We start from the raw sequence: 18,961 nt of genomic DNA on the forward strand, positions 1-18,961 counted from the left end.
AGGCTGGCAGTCCACAGAGGGCCGAGATTAGCCAGTTGGGTTTTGGGGAAGAGAAAGCAGTGAGGCGGCAGGCCGGCAGGCATAAGAAAGTCCTGGGACGGACTGGGGCGTGAGGGGGCCCTCAGAGTGAGCCAAGCTTGCCCCCGTGGTGCTGGCCAGGACTGATCTCTCTTCGAGAGCCCCAGCCTCCTCACTCCCACAGGGGCCATGGAGTCAGCTGGCTCTGGGCAACGAGATGGCATCCGGGCTGATGCTGGCTGGATAAGATCAAGGAGATATGCCCCCTGGCTTCAGCACGTAATGGTGGCTTGTGGTGGTGCAGATATCCTGTGAGGAAAACACCAGGGCTTTCTCTCCTGCGTATTTGCAACGTCTCCAGAAACGAACAGGAAATGTCCTCATCACACATCCCCTGACCTATTTGTTACAAATTTGTGCGTGGTTAAAGATCCCCACCCAGCATGCCTGCCTGCCCAACTGAGCAACGGCAAGAACAGCTTTCAGAATGCCGTGCGGAGGAGCCCATGCCCACGCAGAGCGATTCTGCCCTCTCCGCAACTTGCACGAGAGGGAAGCCAAGTTAAGCACTTGAAAGCGATCTCAAACTCAGCTCGCGCCTGCTTCGATCATGGCCAGCAATGCTGCGAGATGCCCACAGTTATCAATAGGATGCTGGCATTGTTACGAAAACATTTGTATAACCGCTTCTCATTAAGATCCCCACGGCAGTTAACAAGATGTAAGAAATCCCACAATACATTTTAAAAAAGAGACGATCAAAATGTAAAGAACGAAGCATGTGAGGGCAAGGGGGTTCCCTTGCTCCCTATCTTCTCTTCTCTCTCCTACCCTCGGGTGGATATATACGAGCCCCTGATGCTGCCCGGTATGGAATTTAGACTAGTATTGCCTCACTCTGCCCAGGAGCAGAGAAGAGAAAAGCCTTTCCTAGGTGGTGCCCACAAAGCCAGGCTCAAAAAGTGCATCACGCAGTGTGGGCAGGTGGCCATGCAGCGGTCAGTCAAGGGTCTGGCACGGCCATCTGCTGTGTCCAGAACCCGACTGCAAGAAGCGGGAAGCCTGTTCTCCCGCCCGTGGACCTGACAGGAGAAGGGCCGGAAGTGGTCCGTGTGCGCATGTGGTCCTGCACTCCTCTCTCAGGACCCGCTACACCAGCTTTTAGGTGGCCCCTGCTCCTTAGAAGTCTCACCACAAACATAGAAACCGTTTTCTTTTCATTCCGCACCATAAAGCTGAAGCACGAAGGTTCCTCAGCTGGAATGTTATTCTCCCCCACACACGCACACCACATTTCCCAGGATTATAACCCATGAAAAAGGGCTGCATTTTGAGGGGGGACGGGGACAGCCCTGAAAAGTTCTCAAAGCAAATGAGCCCACGTTTGACCTGAAGGATAGAGGGAACTCTCACACTCTCTGACCTCGGGGGGAAGGAGAAACCCACACATGGCCACTGACAACCCACGGATCCTCAGTTCCCTCCCCCAGCCTCCAGAAGAGGAAGGGGTTTCAGGCTGGGGGTGTCTTTTCACCCCCACTTTGGCAGGCCAATGTCTGGATCAACGTTCAGCTGCCTGAGAGCCGCCCGCTCAACTTACCGCCCGGCATCCCTGACGCTGCTAAGCACAGCAGGAGCAGGTGCCACACCAGAAGGCTCCTGCCATGCCAGGAGTTCCCCATCACCAAAGGCTCACGGCGGGCTCCCTTCATCTTCTCCAGGCTGACGCAGCGAGCGCTGCCCGACCTCTCACCAGGTACAGTGGCTTTCCCCTTTTTCCTGGCAGTGAGGTATTTGCCCGCCTCCTGTGGGGCACGCAGATGGGGCCTCCGGGTCCCTCCGTTCTAGGGACTTCAGCAACGACGGCACTTCTTTTCCTCCACTTTTGCTTTCCTTTGGCCTGCCTTCCCATATCTTCTCATCAATCACACAACTCTGGCGAGGGTGCAGACCCCCTTCCAGGGGGCTTTTTGAGACTCCCTCCTCATTGGGTCCATGTGGCAGAGCAAAGCAGAGCCTTCCTTTCGGCGGGGGTGGGGTGGGGGGGTCACAGGCCTAGCCGTGCTCCCTCAGCTATCCGTTCTTTATGCCAAAAAAAAAAAAAAGCCATAGAAAAACAGATTTTGGGGAAGAACTAAATTGTACCTCCGACTATGAAGCATGGTCCAGGACAGGAGGGGGGGAACCCCTCCTCTCTTCCGTCAGCAGAGAAAGCCACATCCTGCCTTCACAGTGCAAGTGTTTGTCCTGCAGGAAGGAATGAGCCATGCAGCCTCCGATGTGGGGGGCTGGATGGGGTCAGCCAATTCATTTCACACTGGCACCTTTGGAGGGGGGTGAGCCTTCTGGCAGGCACAGACTAAGTGGAAAGGGAGGGTTTTTCCCCTCCTTCTTCCGTAATACTAAAACTGAGGGTCACCCACTGAAACCAGTGAATTCAGCACAGGGCCGGCTCGAGGTGTTTCTGCGCCTAAGGCGAGGCTGCCTTATGGCGCAGATGCCAACCTCCCGGTGGGGCCTGGAGACCTGGAGACCTATGGAGTCAGCCACCCTTTTGCTGCCGCCACCACTGCCTCCTCCCCCCCGCTGCCATCACCACCAAAGGGGGGGAGGAGGGAGGGAGGCACAGCTTGGCGCCCCATCCAGGGCCCGGCGCTCTAGGTTAATGCCTAGTTCGCCTAGTGAGTGAGCCGGCCCTGAATTCAGGACAAATGGAAGGATACAGATACAGAATTCAGTGTATGGAACTCACTGCCTCATGATGTGATAGGCCATTAGCTGAGCTTACTTTAAAAGGAGATGGGATTTTAGTGCTTCCCATGTCAACCAGCTTCACAATGCTTGCACCCCAGGGATGTTCCCCCCCACCACCATAGGGTGGAGAGGGGTGTGCTGTAAAGTTCCATGCCTCCCAGCATGCACAGGCATGATTCAGTGTGTGTAAGTGCAGGGGATCCTAACCTGAAATGGCCTCAAGGGCCTCTGTCTTGTTGTCCCGCCACAGGGCCACTTGCTGGGCAAAAGGGCAGCTTTGTCTTCTGATTATAGTTGCCCCTTCCCGGGAATCGAACTCAGTTTATGGGGGAGGGGTTTCAACAAACTTGCTCCCAACAACACTCTCTTGGTGGTGATTTGTTTACTGAGAGAAAAAGATGTTTTCTGCTAAAATAATCTGTGTCAGAACTGACCCTCTTGGCACCAGGTCTGGTATTATACACAGTTCAAATAGCACCCCCCTTGTGACCAGTCAAATCACACCACCACATCCAGCCCACCAAACTCTACTGTGCACCGTTAGCCCTCCCCAGCACCTGCAAGCTTAGTATCTAGCAGTGTCTGGTGTCCAAAGTCAAGCATTCCTTCGTCCCAGAGAAAGGAGGCCCCGCTTAACACAGTTACAAGCTAGCACGACTGTTAGCAAAGCAGTCTCCACACCCACACACTCACACGCTCACAGACTCCCCCCTCCCAACCAGAATGACACAGGACCATAGGCATACAGAAACAAAGAAAATAAAAAACTCCATGGCAAACGAGTTTGATATTCTGCCCTCCCAAAGTCCCTCAACCCCCAGGTTTGTCAGGGTAGGTTTTGTGGAAGGCTTTGACTAATTTGGGGCTTTGATGTGGTCCCTCCAGACCCATTAATTATGACTGGGATCAAAGTCTTGCCACTTAATGAGATAGTAAAGGTGGACATGTCTCATCTTAGAGTCTAAAATTTCTTCCACCACCTGGTGGAGCTCCCCATCCACCATCAGGGGAGGAGGAGCGGGAGGTTGAGGTCTCCACTTCCAGGGTCCAGGATCCTTCTTCAGCAGACAGAAATGGAAAACATGACGGATGTGTCATAAGTTCTTTGGCAAATCCTTAAAAGGTCCAACATATCTCCACTCTGCTTTTTCCCTGCTTGCACCCCTCTCAAGTTTTTGGTGGAAAGGTACATCGAGTCTCCATGGTTAATATCTCATTCAGGTGCCCCGTCTTTATCTGCCTGGGCTTTATAGTCCTCTTATGCCTTGGCCAGAGTCTGCTGGCATTCCGAGGTCCACTGCAATTTACACCCCGACTTTTTGTACTCTGGCCCCTTCCTTTTCATTTTCAACAAGTCACTGAGGGGAAGGGTGAGCAGGCCAAATTTGGGGTGAAGGGATGGTAGAAATTGGCAAACCTTAAGAAAGCTTTTAACTGTCTCCTCGTCTGAGGGGGGTCCCACCCTAATACATCCTTGACTTTATGAGGGTCCATGCCCAGTCCTTTTCCAGAAATCCAGTACCCCAGGAAGTCCAATTTTTCCTTATGGAACTCATATTTAGATAGATTCACAAACAACTGGTTACGCTACGGAGCCCATTGAAAGACCTGTGAGGCAGCAGGTGATGGCAGCAAAGAAATGTTACTTTTCTGCTTCTATTAGAACATATAGTTAACAACCATCTGAGTTGTTCAAGGTATCTCAGCATCTGCTGATTCCTAAACCGGAGACTTTACTGTCCCAGGAACAATCAGCGGTGATACTTTTGCCAAGTTTTTTGCTGATAAATACTGAGAACACGCTCTGATCTGGATGTCAGCTGTAACATAGATTCAGGTGAGTAGAACAAAGTTTGAGTCCAGTGGCCATTTGAGTCCAGCAGCACCTGCCCACCCCGAAGCTTCTGCCCAGAATTAAACTTTGTTGATCTTAAAGGTGCCTGACTGCACTCGAACATTGTGCAGTTGTAACACACCAGCAGGAAGTCCTAATATACCACCTTATTTTATTTATGGATCACTTTGACCCCGTTCCATGATGGATGTTGACAGTATCCTAGGATCTGTGAAGGCCACTACTTGTACCCTGCTGGGAATCATGTAAAGACCACACCAATGAGCCCTGAATATCTATTATAAATCAATCACTAACGCAGAGCTCCTTCCCTCAGCCACTCGAGGAGGTGGTTTATCCATCCACTACTGAGAAAAATACATCCCTAGAGAGGCAGGATGGGGCCAATTATCTCCCACTTTCTAACCTGCCCCTTTCTGGGCAAAATGATTGAAAGAGCAGCACCAGACCAACCCCCGATCTTCTTGGATAGCTCACCTGCTCTGGGCCCTTCTTCAGTCTGGTTTCAGGCCAGGCTATGGGACAGAGAAGGCTCTGCTAACTGCAGCTGATGACTTCCACCTGTGTGTAGACAGAGGTCATGCCTCTCTGTTGCTGCTCTTGGTCTACAGGTCGGAGACCAGTGATCACCCGCGTGGTGCGGGTTCCGCAGGCCGGTGCAGTCCGATTCCCCCATGCTTTCCAACCTCTATGGGCAAATAACAATAATCCCTTAGGACAAACCATCGGTATTGGGTATCAGCCCTACTGAACAGAAGCCTTGGGAAAGGTCCGGTCGCCTTCCGGGCGTCCTGGAATCTTTACAGACGCCCTAGAAAGCAGGCCGAGTCCCCGTATTGTACTGCAGAGGCAGGGGAGAGAGTTGTGTGCGTGCGAGGGAGAGCGAGCTTCGATCCAGGGAAGTCTCGGGCGCGCCTGCGCTTGATCCAGGGGGGTGACCCAGGCCACCACCCCTCTGTAGGGGGTGGTGCCCAGGCCCGTCCAGCCCTCCATCCTCCCGCCCGGAAATGCGCGACCCCCCTCCCGCCCCCCCGAAGTTGGGCTCCACCGCAGAGTGGCCCGGGGGCCCGAGCGCGCACCATGGAGGAGGCGATCAGCTGATTCCCCGGCAGCCAATGCAGACAGAGCCGCCGCCGCCGCCGCCTCCTCCTTCTGCTGCTGCTGCTGCTCCGAGTGCCCCACCACCACCACCCCGCATCGCTTTGCAGCTGGCTGGCCGGCCGGCGCCATGGACGACTCCAGCCTCCTGAGGCGCCGGGGGTTGCAGGTGAGGTTGGGCGGGCAGCAGACCGAGCCGGCACTTCGCGTCTCCAAGCAGGGCGACGGAACCGGACCGCTCCTCACACGTGCCTCCCGGAGGGAGGGGGCGTGAACGTGGGGAAAGACTGACCCGTGTCCGGCGGGCGGGGAGAGGGAGGGGGATGGGAACGTGCCGAAGGGCTGGCCGGGAGCGTGCGCGTGAAGCTGGGGCTGCGCGTTTTGTGTCCGAGGGAAGGCGCCGCCGGTGGCGCGGGGCTTCATACAGGGGAGGGGAGGGGGCGCTGTGCCTGATGCGTGCGCCTCGCGTGGGCTCTCGGCTTTTCCACGGAGGCTTACTTGCCCCGACTGTGGTGCGCCCTTCTCCCACCGCCGGCCCTGGGGAGCTCTGTACTTAGGGAGCCTTCTCGAGTTGGTGGGGATTGGGGAAGAGGGCCGCTTGGAAGCGAGAGTTCTGGGTTCTAGTCTCTCCTCTCACCGCAGGGAAGGAAAGGGAGGCTGGGTTTAAGGGGAGGGTGCCAGCCGGGCCTTGAGGCGCTTGAGGAAGGTGAGAGGGAGGGCTCTTGCTCTTCTGGCTGTAACTGGAGGAGGGAGCCGCCAGCACCCAGTCTGAAAGCTCCTCTCTCTTGCAGGGCTTACTTCTTGCCCTGGAAAGAGCTCAGTTAAGTAGGAACACTTTCGAACAACTAATTGTTTGCTAGTTTGAAAAACACAACCACACTTACTACCCGAATGCTGAACAGAGCACCCACCCATGTTTATGTCAATAGGTAATAATTCTATATCCTGGGAACTGTGCATAATACAAGTCCATGCAAGTGGATGGGGTCGATGTTAAGTCTTTGTGCCTTTCTATTTTGCCCTTCTTCCAAGGAGTTTAGGGTGAGGCAGGTGATTCTCCACTGCTCCATGTGTTATCCTCACAACGGCCCTGTGAGGTAGGTGAGGCTGAGAGAGCGCAAGAGTGATTGGCCACTCATCACCCAGTGAGCTTTGTGCCCAGCAGGCGACATCTGAAGCTGGCTCTTCCTAGTCTTGGTCTGACACTCTTAACAGCCACACAGGGCTGAGCCGTCGCAAGTTTGGAAATGTGCCTCTGAGATCGCTCACGTCCCCTGCAACCTCTTCTGATTTATCTTGTGAGGCTGGGCACTGTTACACCCATTTTGTCACTGGCAAAGCTGAGACAAAGTTCACTAGATGGCCTAACCCACCTCACAGGATCAAAGTTTGAGTCCAGAAGTAAGCTTTGACAGTCTTAAAGGTGCCGCTGGACTCAAACTTTGTTCTGTTGCTTCAGACTAACACAGCGACCCCACCTGAATCCAGCTCACAGGGTTGCTGTGAAGATAAAATAGCCAAGAGGGATACTGCCAGGACTTATGTCAGTAGGACTGGTTGATTGCACTGTACCCAAAGAAGCAGAAATTAGTCAGTGTGGGTGTAGCAGCTGAGCTGCCTGGAGAGACCTCCGATCCCTACTCAGCCGTGAATCTTGAGCTCTCACAGCCTGACTGACCTCACAGGGTAATTGTGAGAATAGTGTGGAACAACCCCGTGTGTAGCAAAGGAGAAAGTGTGGAACAAAAATGTGGTGGCTAAGATGGGATTGATAATAAATGCTTCCTCTAAGCTGTGGAGTCTTGTGAGCAAGAATTCCACTTTGTGAGCTGCCGGCATTAAAGTTCTGAGCCAGCGATTTGGCTACCGCACAAATTGGTTTGCTCTGGAGCCATCCTTCCTGAGCTAAGACAAAAATGTGTGAGCTGGAGGCTAAAAAACTGTGAGCTAGCTCACACTAACTCAGCTTAGAGGGAACCCCGGTGATAATACTTGGAAGCTGTGGAATAGGTTCACTGATCAAAGTGCTGTGCACACATTATCTTCTCTGAAAGGCAGGCTAGCATGAGATGCAGAGCTGAGGCGAGAGGGACCATGAGGTGCAACCTCATGACCTCATGATTTGAACTGGTGGCCTCCTGGCTGCTGTGGTTCACTGGGAAAGCACTCTGCACATGTGCTAACATTCCCTGTTATTTCACATGGCCCAGTCCCAGATTCAAAGCGAGTCTCATGTATTACTTGTTATTGAAGCCTACTCTTTGTTACCCTTGGCTATGGGTGATGGGGAAAAGATGGCTCTGGTGGATGTTAAGGGGTTTCCAGGTCTAGGGGCAGCGAGGGAGAGCCAGAACCTCTGAGGCAGCATCTCCAGCTAAAAAAGGACCAGGCAGCAGGTGAAAGACCTCTGTTTACCTGAGCTGCTGCCAGTCTTGAGCAGACAATACTGACCCTGATGGACCCACATGGTCGCTCAGAACAAAGCCATTTGTGTGCCGATCTGGCCACAGGTCGTTGTCGTGGCTACTGGTTTTCTTTGGGAAGTTTGGCCAAATCCTTGAGGGAGACTTGGAGGGTGATTAGCCAGGGTCCCTCAACTACACCCCTGGGGTGCCTTCAGGCTCTTGGCCTGAGTCGACACAGCAGTTCTGATTCGGTTTTATACACAGCTCTGGGAAGACGGAGGGTGGCATGTCACTCTGATTAGGACTGGCAGCTCCTGACGGGCACAATGGGCACGCACGGCTGCTCTTGCCTGCCTCCGCACACGGCCCCTCCTACAGTGGTTGCGGCAGATATTTCATCCTTTGTGCCACAGCTTGGCAGGGCAGAGGGCCTCTAGGAGAGTGGTGGATGGGACATGCCATGCTAAACGACCCCCCCCCCCACGCACACACAAGCACACTGTTCAGTCTCCAGTGGCATCAGGCCCAGAAGAGGACCGGGGAACCCTAAGCCCACCCTTTGGGCAGCCAGAGAAAGCTGCTGAGATCTAAGCTGGGGGGGGGTAAGAGAGAATGCCCATGCCCAAGGGCAGCTTGGGCATGAGCCAGGCTGCAGGCCTCAGGCAGTGAATGTAGAGAGAGCGAATCAGTCTGGAGAAGGCTTGGCCCCAAGTGTATGCCCTCTGGGGAAGAAGAGGAGAAGGAGGAGACTGGATTTATACTCTGCTGTTCAGTACCCGAAGGAGTCTCAGAACCGCTTACAATCCCTTCCCCTCCCCACAGTAGACACCCTATGAAGTAGGTGGGGCTGAGAGAGCTCTCTCAAGAACTGCCCTTGAGAGAACAGCTCTGAGAGAACTTATGACTGGCCCAGGGTCACACCAGCAGCTGCATGTGAAGGAGTAGAGGATGGAACCTGGTTCTCCCAGATCAGAGTCTGCGCTCCTAACCACTACCCCAAACCGGCCTGAAGCACCCAGCCTCTTCTGAGGGGGTTCTTATCTTGGCAAAAGGCTGTGGCTCCGTGGAAGAGCTGCTTTGCCTGCAGAAGGTCCCCGGTTCGTTCCCTGGCGTCTTCAGCTGGGAAGATCGGGTGTGAGACCTCTGCCTGAGACCCTGGAGGGCTGCTGCCACCTTAGGAAACCCTACTGAAGGTGATGGACTGCTGGTCTGATTCAGCAGAAGGCAGTTTTGTGTCTCTGTTTGGCATCTTGAGAATCATCCCATCCCCTGAAGACTACCCCACTGGATCAGATCAAAAGGGCCCAGCGTAAGAACATCAGGAGAACAGCTCGCACCCAGCTTCCCACCAGTACCCATAAGCGAGGGTGCAAAAGCCCTCTCCCCCGGCCCAGGGCCTGGTTTTTAGCCATGCGCTGCCTCTGAACATGGAGGTGCCATGCAGCCGCCCTGCCCCTGACTAACTGCTGCTGAGGGGCCATTCCTCCTCCTCGAATTTGTCTAATCCCTTTCAATCCACAAGTAGGGCGGGAAGGTCAGAACCTTCCCCTGAGGTAGACTGCCACTGAACGTGGCTGCCTTCACAGCGGTGTGCTTCTCACACGCGCCTGTGGCACTGCTCTACCCCTCCACACCACACCAGCCTTACTCACTTCCCACAACACCCCCCCCACTTACTTCCAGCTATTTAAGAGAGCTGTTTCAGAAGGGGTGGGGGGGTGCCTGTTTGTGTTTCACTAGTGGCCAGGGATGCTGCGGGTGGGAACTCCTACATGCCCCCCCCCCCTGCTCAGCCCTCTCTCTGCCGTGACAAGAATGACATCACTGGTTGCCATGGTGAATCTTCCCTCCTGTTTACCATCCCAGATTGGATGTGAGCAGGAAAGAGCTGGAGGGGGAGCTGGGTGGGGTGATAGGCAGGGGCGGCCACAGCAGGTGAGAGCAGGAGGCAAAGCTGAGGAGGGACACGTGAGGTGCCACAGGCTGTCTCAGAGCGCTGGTGGAATATGCGCCGCGCATGAGTGTGTGCACCGCTGGGGTTCCAGGTGTTTGGAGCATGCCAGTAGCAATGTAGTAATAATTCTGTGCATGTTGTTACCCTTACCTAGACAGCGGAGTGGGAAGCAGAAAGGGTTACCGCTTCTCTTCACCAGCATTTCTCAGCGTTCCGTGTTGGAGATTTCTCGGCCTCCCCGGCTGAACTGGGTCCAGCACTGGGGGTCGATACAAAATTACACAGAGGCAGTTTTTCTAAAATGCAAAGAAAACAACAACTACAGAGGCCTTCTCCTTCGCTAGGAACAGCACCACTTGTTGTATTTCTGCCTGTTGCGTGAGTCAAGCTGCAACACAGACAAACCGGAATCAGGAGTGGATCTTGCTTCCTCCCTGTGGAAGGTTAAAAGGAAGTCTGGGGAGGGGAATGGCTCTGCCCCTCAGCTGCCTTTCCGCAGAAACGATTCCCAGGGCCGGTGATCTTGCTCCTTGTGCATGGAAGCCCTGCCAGCCTTCACGGGCAAGGTCACCCTTCCACACTTGCAGTAGCTGCTGTGTGCATGCCCAAGAAGCTGGCCTGACATTTGGGCCCAGGAGGCATTGGGGGGGGCATGGAGGACTTGGGATCTGAGGAGGAGCAGAGGGCAGTCCTGATACGCAAAGCGGCTTATGGTGTCTTCCTCTAGTCACATTTATTTATTTATACATTCGATTTATTTACCGCTCTGACCCCGAAGGGTCTCTGAGCGGTTTACAGGTAATTTCAAATACATTTCCCCCTAACTCAGGCCACATAGTATACAGGGGTGGGGCTGCCTACCGGCACCCAGGTGGCAGGGTGATTTTGACATGGGTCACTTACGCACGTCTACAGGAGCTGCTTGTACCAGTGAGCATCCGTGCCACGGGATGATTCTTGCATGCAATAACTGCTGTTCCTCGGGGCCATTCTGTTGGCGCAGGACAGAATGCAGATCAGGGGCGCGTCACGTGTCGGCATCGTGGGTTGAGTTAAGCAGAGATGGATTTGTCCTTTGCATGTGGTGGTTAGTATCGGACTAGGGTCTTGGAGACCCCAATTCGAATCCCCACGCTGCCGTGGGAAGTAACTGGGTGATCTTGGGCCAGTCACACTCTGCCAGCCTAACCCACCTTGCAGGATTGTTGTGAGGATAATACGGGAGGAGAACCACGTAAGCCACTTTGGCCTCCCACTGGGGAGAAAGGTAGGGTATGAATGAGGCAAATAAATAAATGCACTCAGATGCATGATGGGTGCTTCAGGAGAAAGGAGGCCCCAAGCAAGACAAGGAGAGAGACGTCCAGGCACAGGAATGACGGCCAAGCGTGTCACCCTCCTTCCTTAGGGGTAGGGCCAGTGTGTGTACATGTGCAGGCAGACTCTGTTTCTTCTTGAGCAACTGGCTCTTAAGCCAGTGCACAAATCCTGACCGGCTAGTGGGGAAAAGTCTGTGGTTTTAGGATGTGAAGGAGAAGTCCCTGTTTCGACTGCCTGTTTCAAAGCAAACCCAGATTCATCACCAGAGTGGTGGAATGTGGGCAACAGAATGCCTCTGGTGGTGAGTACGGTACCTTTCCATGGGCCAAAGCCTAATCCTGTTAGGAGGTTGTCGTGCAAGTGGAAACTCACGTGCAGCACTCAACAGGCTCAGGCCTGTTACGGAGTCCAAGGAGCAGAAGCCAGCGCTCGGGTGTCGGGACTGGGGGGCTAAAGGGTATAATGGAGGAATCCATGGCCATAATATGACCCTTGTTCTTTCTTCTCCATATAGAAGGAGCTGAGCTTGCCACGCCGAGGAAAGACGTGAGTAGGGGCTACCAGCCCACGTTTTTGTTCTGATGCCTTTTTTCCGGTTGTCTGGACTCAGGAAGGGTTCCTCCTTCCTTGGAAGTCCTGGACCGCCTTTCCCATCAGCCAGTAACTTTCTCCAGCAGTCCAAATGGCCTGCCTGGATTAGATCTCAGGGTCCCTGAGTCCAGCATCCTCTTTCCAATGGCCACCAGCTGGAACTCTCCGGGAAGTCCTTGAACCAGGACTGCTTCCACACCAACCATTCCCCATGCTCTGGCCACCTGACTGGTGCGGGTCCTTTTTTTATGTGTCATTAGGACATGGTCCTCTGCTTGTGCACAGAACTGAGCAGCAGCCCATTCTCCCCCCCCCACACACACATCTGCTTTATTTTAAACCTGTAAAAAATGGGATTAGCAGTTTCTTATATCTGAAGGAGAAACAGCATAATTGCAAGACTTCACTGAAGTGCTGGTCAGGGACTCTTTTTGTTTGTTGATGACTGCAAAGGGCCAGACCTTGGCAACAGTCAGCATAATACAAGAGAATCACCTGCCTTTTAGAAAGAGGAGAGGGGAATGTTGGAGGCTCTGCAAATACATGGAGTTTGAAAATATATTTAAGGTACTGTGTTGTTTCTGTGCAGTGCTGCATTACCCATGCCTTTCAGATTAAAAAAAAAATTAAAACAGGGTGGGCAGAGAACTCTGAGGGTCACATGTTAGACCACAACTGGAGGGGGGGGGGAGATTCAGTGCACATTAGGTGTGAGAAGGAAAACACCGCTAGAAAAATGAGAGAAAATGGATTACCGTGGGCTGTCTGGCACCTCTGTTGCAAGGGTGATTTCACACAGAATTGCATCAGCAAGCAGACTGCCACAGAAAATCACCCTATTGTGGAACCAGGGCACGAAGGCAACATCTTGGTCCTGCCCGCTGAGTGATCCCACTTAACAGTCACTGGTATGAGCTGGCCACTGTGATCTTATCCAGGAGAGATTGTTGCTAGGTGGAGGTTTCGAGGTGATGCAAAACTGGATGGTTCCTCCTTTAGTGCTGAGAAGAACTTCTCTGGCTGGCTGCTGATCTGTTGTCAGGCCCAACCCAGCGGGCCACTTCTTCCCCTTAAAGCCCTGAAAGGAATGGGGCCAGGAGCCCTGAAGGGGCCTCTGCTGCTGTCCAGACCTTGGCCTCCTAACCTTTCCTGAGATTAGGCAGGGCAATGGCCAGACTCCAGAGGTGGGCCCCCTTCCCCTTGGCTAATCACTTGATGTTTAGCCTTTTTCATTTTTGACATAGTCCCAAAATTTTGCTTTGATCGATCATCTCCCCCCCCCTTTGCATTTAAGGGGGGCAGGGCACTGGCCTCCTTCTGGTTTTTAATGATACCCAGTATATATTAATAGTGGGCTGTGGTGGCTCAAGTGGTTAAGATGCTGAACTGCAGACTGGAAGGTTTGTAGTTCAGCAGTTCGAGACCCGAATGTGCCGCATGACAGAGTGAGCTCCCGTCTCTGGTCCCCGCTCCTGCCAACCTAGCAGTTCGAAAGCAAGAAATTGCAAGTAGATAAATAGGTACCACTTCGGTGGGAAGGTATCAGCGTTCCATGCACCTTGGCTTCTAGTGATGCCGGCCACATGACCATGGAAACGTCTTTGGACAGCGCTGACTCTTCGGCTTGGAAACGGAGATGAGCACCACATCCTTAGAGTCGGATCCGACTGGTTTTCGAGCAAGGGGAAACCTTTAGCTTATACATGAATACATGAAGCTGTCTCACCCTGAATCAGACTCCCTCGGTCCATCAAAGTCAGTCTTGTCTACTCAGACTGGCAGCCGCTCTCCAGGGTCTCAGGCTAAGACCTGCTGCCTGGTCCCTTAAACTGGAGGTGCTGGGGCTTGAAACTGGAACCTTCTGCATGCCAAGCAGAGGCTTCTGCCACTACACCAGGGCCCCTCCCTGACAGGATATTTTGGTGTTTTGTTTGAGTTGCTGGCTCTCTAATTTTAATAGCTTTTCTGGATTCCTCACCACCAATTCTGTTTTATTTATGTTTACTGAGATTTAATGTTAGTCTGTAGCAGCAGAGCAAGGCAGGAGTCCAGCGGTGGGAGATGAGCATTCAAAATGTATAAATAAAATAAAATAGACTTCACCCTCCATGGAACCGTAAGGACCCTCCTGGGTGAGGTGAAGACCTATAGTCCAGCATCCCATTTTCCTGGAGTGGCAGGCCAGGCGTTTCCAGGAAGTCCCCGCAGCAAGCAGGAAGATCCTGTCTGCTGTCCCCAACAATTGCTATTAAGGAAGGAGAGGTGTTTCTGCTGCGTTCGTCTTAAGAGCCTTCTGCCAGCGGCCATCTCTACAGTCCGTGGCAGCAAACTCCATCTCTTAGTGTTAAGGAACCACTTCCTTTCGTCTTAGGAATCTGCATGCCAGTCACTTTGATGTTGATGGAAACGAAAGAAGCCCCACCCCACTGGCTTGTTCCCTAAAAAGGCGGCTTGGGGGCAGGGGGTGGAAAGCGTGATCAAGATCCAGCTGCCTTATGGCAAACCCCTCAAGGGGGTTTCAAGGCAAGAGACGTTTCAGAGGTGGTTTGCCCTTGCCTGCCTCTGGGTAGCGACCCGGGACTTCCTTGTAGGTCTCCCATCCAAGTTACTGACCGGTGACAACCAATGTTCCCTCTAAGCTGTGGAGTCTTGTGAGCAAAAATGCTACTTTGTGAGCTCCTGGCATTAAAGTTGTGAGGGAGCGATTTGGCTGCTGCATACATTAGTTCGCTCTGGAGCCATCCCTTCCTGAGCTAAGACAAAAATGTGTGGGCCGGAGGCTAAAAACCCGTGAGCTCGCTCACACTAACTCAGCTTAGAGGGAACGCTGGTGCCAAACCCTGCTTAGTTCTGAGATTTGGCAAGATGGGGCTAACTGGGTCTTACTGCCATGTTTTGAAACAAATTCTCCGGACAACTGCTTGTTCCACAGAAGGTCTTTCTGTGTCCGAATGTGCTTGGCTTGATGAAGATTACTGCGCAAAACGAAAAGGCTGTGAGGTGGAGACGGGTGTTCTGTTGTGCTGCTCTCTTCCCGCTTGTGTTTTCTTTCTCGTCATTGATGCTGAGCTGGGGGTGGTGGTGGAGGAAGAGACAGAGTTGCCATTGTCCCTTTAGACGTTTGGATGCACTGGGTGACGATGGTGCTGGGTGCAGAGGGGTGGGGGAGGGTTCCTGCTGCGGGTTCCGAGGCTTCAATGCGCCCTCGTGTTGACCGCAGTGCCCCTTGCCAACTGGGCATGCTTTTGAGAGGTCTCTCCTGCCGCCCCGTTTCCCCTCTGCCTCTTCAGGGAGCAGCCTGACCTTCCAGTGGTACTCCGCTCAACGGGGGGGGGCACATTCAACCACATGGCTCCCTTTCTTTTCCTTCTGTCCACCCCCCCCAGTGGCAGTTTTCTTCAGACCAAAGTACACATGCCGGTTTTTAACAAGTCGAGTCCAGCAGCTGTGGGGAACGGCTTTTTAAAAAATCTAGAGGAGGCTGTATGGCCCCAGAACACTGCTGTGGGAGAGGAAGGGGTTCTGCACCCCCTGTCATTTCCCCACTCTGAAACAGCGCTTGGAGGGAGCCTAGTTTCTGTATGGGAAAATGGGGGAGGGGGAGGGGAGAGAAGAGTGCTTGTTCCCCCACAGCAACCTTCTGAGCCTGTCTGAGCTCTCCTTTATTTTTTTTAAAGAAGCAGCTGCTGTCTGGCTCTGGGGAACCTGAGTTGGGTCTGGGAACCCTGGACCCAGCTCATCAAAAACCCAAATGTTCCGTTTGACCCCTTCAGCTGGCCTGTGCCTACCTGTTTCCCCCTCAGCCCCTGAGAATGTGAGAGTTTTGAGTGCGAATGCTCTCTGTACATGTGCAGAGATGCTTTCTTAATGGTCAAAAATTCAGAAAGGATGCCCTTGGCACTATATCAGTGGTAGGAGGCACTCATGCCCTGATTGCTTTCACTGGGATTCAGATGGGTAGCCATGTTGGTCCAGTGGCACCTTTAAAGACCAACCGAGTTTTATTCCAGGGATAAGCTTTCCTGTGCATGCACACGTCTTCAGATACAGTGTAATAGAAGTTACTAGTCCATACATATAGGTAGAGGGTGAGCAGCAAAGTAGCATACGCCATAATGAAGATGTTTTAACAGATGCAAGGACCAAACAGGAATAACAAGTTTAGGTTATATGGTCACCATTTGTTTGAATTTAATTCCGGGGGTAAATACAGTGAAGCAGATAAATATATAAAAATTAGATATTGATGTGTAAATGTACCCTTCTTAATTGTGGACTGCTTAGAGGAATTAATTGAGACGCTGTTCTTACATCCATACATCTCTCAAGCATGGAGTTAACGAACAGCATCCTTTTCTTTAAGGTGGGGTGACTGGTTGTTCAGTGTTATGTCTCCTCTGTCACCAGACCAAAAAAATACATTCTGATTTACCATTCCAACCATTCTACTATTCATTATGTTACAATCACTGTTGCAATCCACTATTTCAAATAAGAAATGCAATAAAATAGAGAGGATGTATAGCCCTTCTTGGTGAGAATACAGATGTAAGAATTGGATGAGATCAGCATATGTAGTGAGATAAGAAACCAATATCTTTCTTATGTCCTGGTGGGGTTATTGTTCTGAGTATTGTAATAATTTGTAATTCAGCAATTTCCCTTTTGTCAGAATCTTGAACAAACTTACTCCCAACAACATTCTTTTGGCAGTGATTTGTTTATTGAGAGATAAAGATGTTTTAAGCTGAGACGATCTGTGTCAGAACTTATTCCCTTGGTGCCAGTTCTGGTATTATACATAGTTCAAACAGCCCCCCCTTATAACCAGTCCAATCACACCAATACATCCAGCCCACCAAAATCTACTGTGCACCCTTAACCCTCTCCCAGCACCTGCAAGATTAGTATCTAGCAGTGTCTGGTGTCCAAGGTCAAGTACTCATTCTTCCCAGAGATGGGAGGCCCTGCATAAACGCAGTTACAAGCTAGCATGACTTCCAGCAAAGCAGCTTCACACACTCACATGCTTCCAGACTTCTCCCAACCAGAAGAAAACAGAATAAGAGGCATACAGAACAAAAAGAGCTAAGGAAACCATAGCAAACGAGGTCCGAGTTTGCCACCTTTCCAGTTTGTTTCTGAAGTTCCTTTGCGATAAAACAGCTGCTTTGACGTCCCCCACTGAATGTGTTCTCTTACAGGTTTCTCCTACAGTGTGTGACTGCAATACAAAAGGCCAGTGCTATGCTTGGGATTATTAGGAAGGGAATTGAAAACAAATCAGACAGTATTATAATGCCCCTGTATAAATCGATGGTGCAACCTCATTTGGAATACTATGTGCAGTTCTGGTCACCACACCTCAAAAAGGATATTATAGCATTGGCAAAGGTGCAGAAAAGGGCAAATAGAATGATAAAAGGGTTGAAGCACTTTCCCTATGAAGAAAGGTTAAAGCGCTTGGGGCTCTTTAGCTTGGAGAAACGACGACTGAGGGGTGACATGACCAAGGTTTATAGGATTATGCATGGGATAGAGCAGGTTGAGAAAGAAGTACTTTTCTCCCTTTCTCACAATACAAGAACTCGTGGGCACTCAGTGAAATTGCTGAGCAGTCAGGTTAGAACAGATAAAAAGAAATACTTCTTCACCCAAAGAGTGATTAACGCATGGAATTCACTGCCACAGGAGGTGGTGGTGGCTACAAGCTTCAAGAGGGAATTAGATAAACATGTGGAGCAGAGGTCCATCAGTGGCTATTAGCCACAAGGTATAGATAGGGACTCTCTGTCTGGGGCAAGTGATGCTCTTTATTCTTGGTGCTTGGGGTGGGCAACAGTGGAAGGGCTTCTATTGTCCTGGCCCCACTGGTGGACCTCCTGATGGCACCTGGTATTTTTGGACACTGTGTGATACAGAGTGTTGGGCTGGATGGGCCATTGGCCTGATCCAACATTGGCTTCTTTTATATTCTTATATAGGTTTCTCAGACCAATTTCCCACAAGCAGCTGCACTGCCCTCGCTCTTCCCTTCCCCCGACTGTATTTGTCAATTTCCCACTTCTTGCTGCGTGGCCGCATTTTGACCCACAGCATTCCCCGATTTTCCCCACATCTTCTCAATCTCAAAAAACAAGGATCTAGAAGACACTTGGATGCTGAGGGTCAAAATGTTGCCAAGCAGCAAATAGTGGGAAATTGACAAATACAATGGGGGAAAGGGAAGCAAACTAGGGCGGCCCAGCTGCTTGTGGGAAATTGGTCTCTGTCTTGTGTTTCTTGATGTCAGATTTGTGTCCTTGCATCTGTTAAACATCTTCATTTATACTGTATGCTATTTTGCTGCTCATCCTCTGCCTATATGTATGGACTGGTACCTTCCATTTCACTGTATCTAAGGCATTGTGTGTGCACAGGAAAGCTTATCCCTTGAATAAAACTTTGTTGGTCTTAAAGGTGCCTGACTGGACTTGACTTTTGTTCTTCACTAGGATTGCTTGTGACAGGGGTCCATGCTGTATTGTGGCCTAGGGTTGCCAGCCTCCAGGTGGGGCCCGGAGATCGCCGGCTTTTTTACAAGTGATCTCCAGCTGACAGAGACTAGGTCCCCTGGAGAAAAAGGCGGCTTTGATGGGTGGACTCTATGGCATTGGACCATGCTGAGGCCCCTCCCGTCCCCAAACCCCGCCCTCTCCCGGATCCACCCCCAAAGTATCCAGGTATTTTTCAGCCCGGACCTGGCAACCCTTTGGGGGGGGGGGAGAGAGCAAAGTGCGGGTTCTGCTGGATCAGGCGACAGGTGGCTCTGGGCTGCTTCTCGGCAGCAGGCGGGCTCTGAATGTGGGTTAGCCGCCGAGGGCTCCCCCCCTCCCCCCCACACGCTTGCGCGCCCTCCTTCCTGTCCTGCAGCCAGCGGCGCCTTCCTGTGGCAGCGCGTTCCACCAGCGGCGGGCCGACGCCCGG

The sequence above is a fragment of the Gekko japonicus genome, unplaced genomic scaffold, assembly GCF_001447785.1.
Source record: "Gekko japonicus isolate JY-2015 unplaced genomic scaffold, Gekko_japonicus_V1.1 scaffold596, whole genome shotgun sequence".
NCBI lineage: Eukaryota > Metazoa > Chordata > Lepidosauria > Squamata > Gekkonidae > Gekko > Gekko japonicus.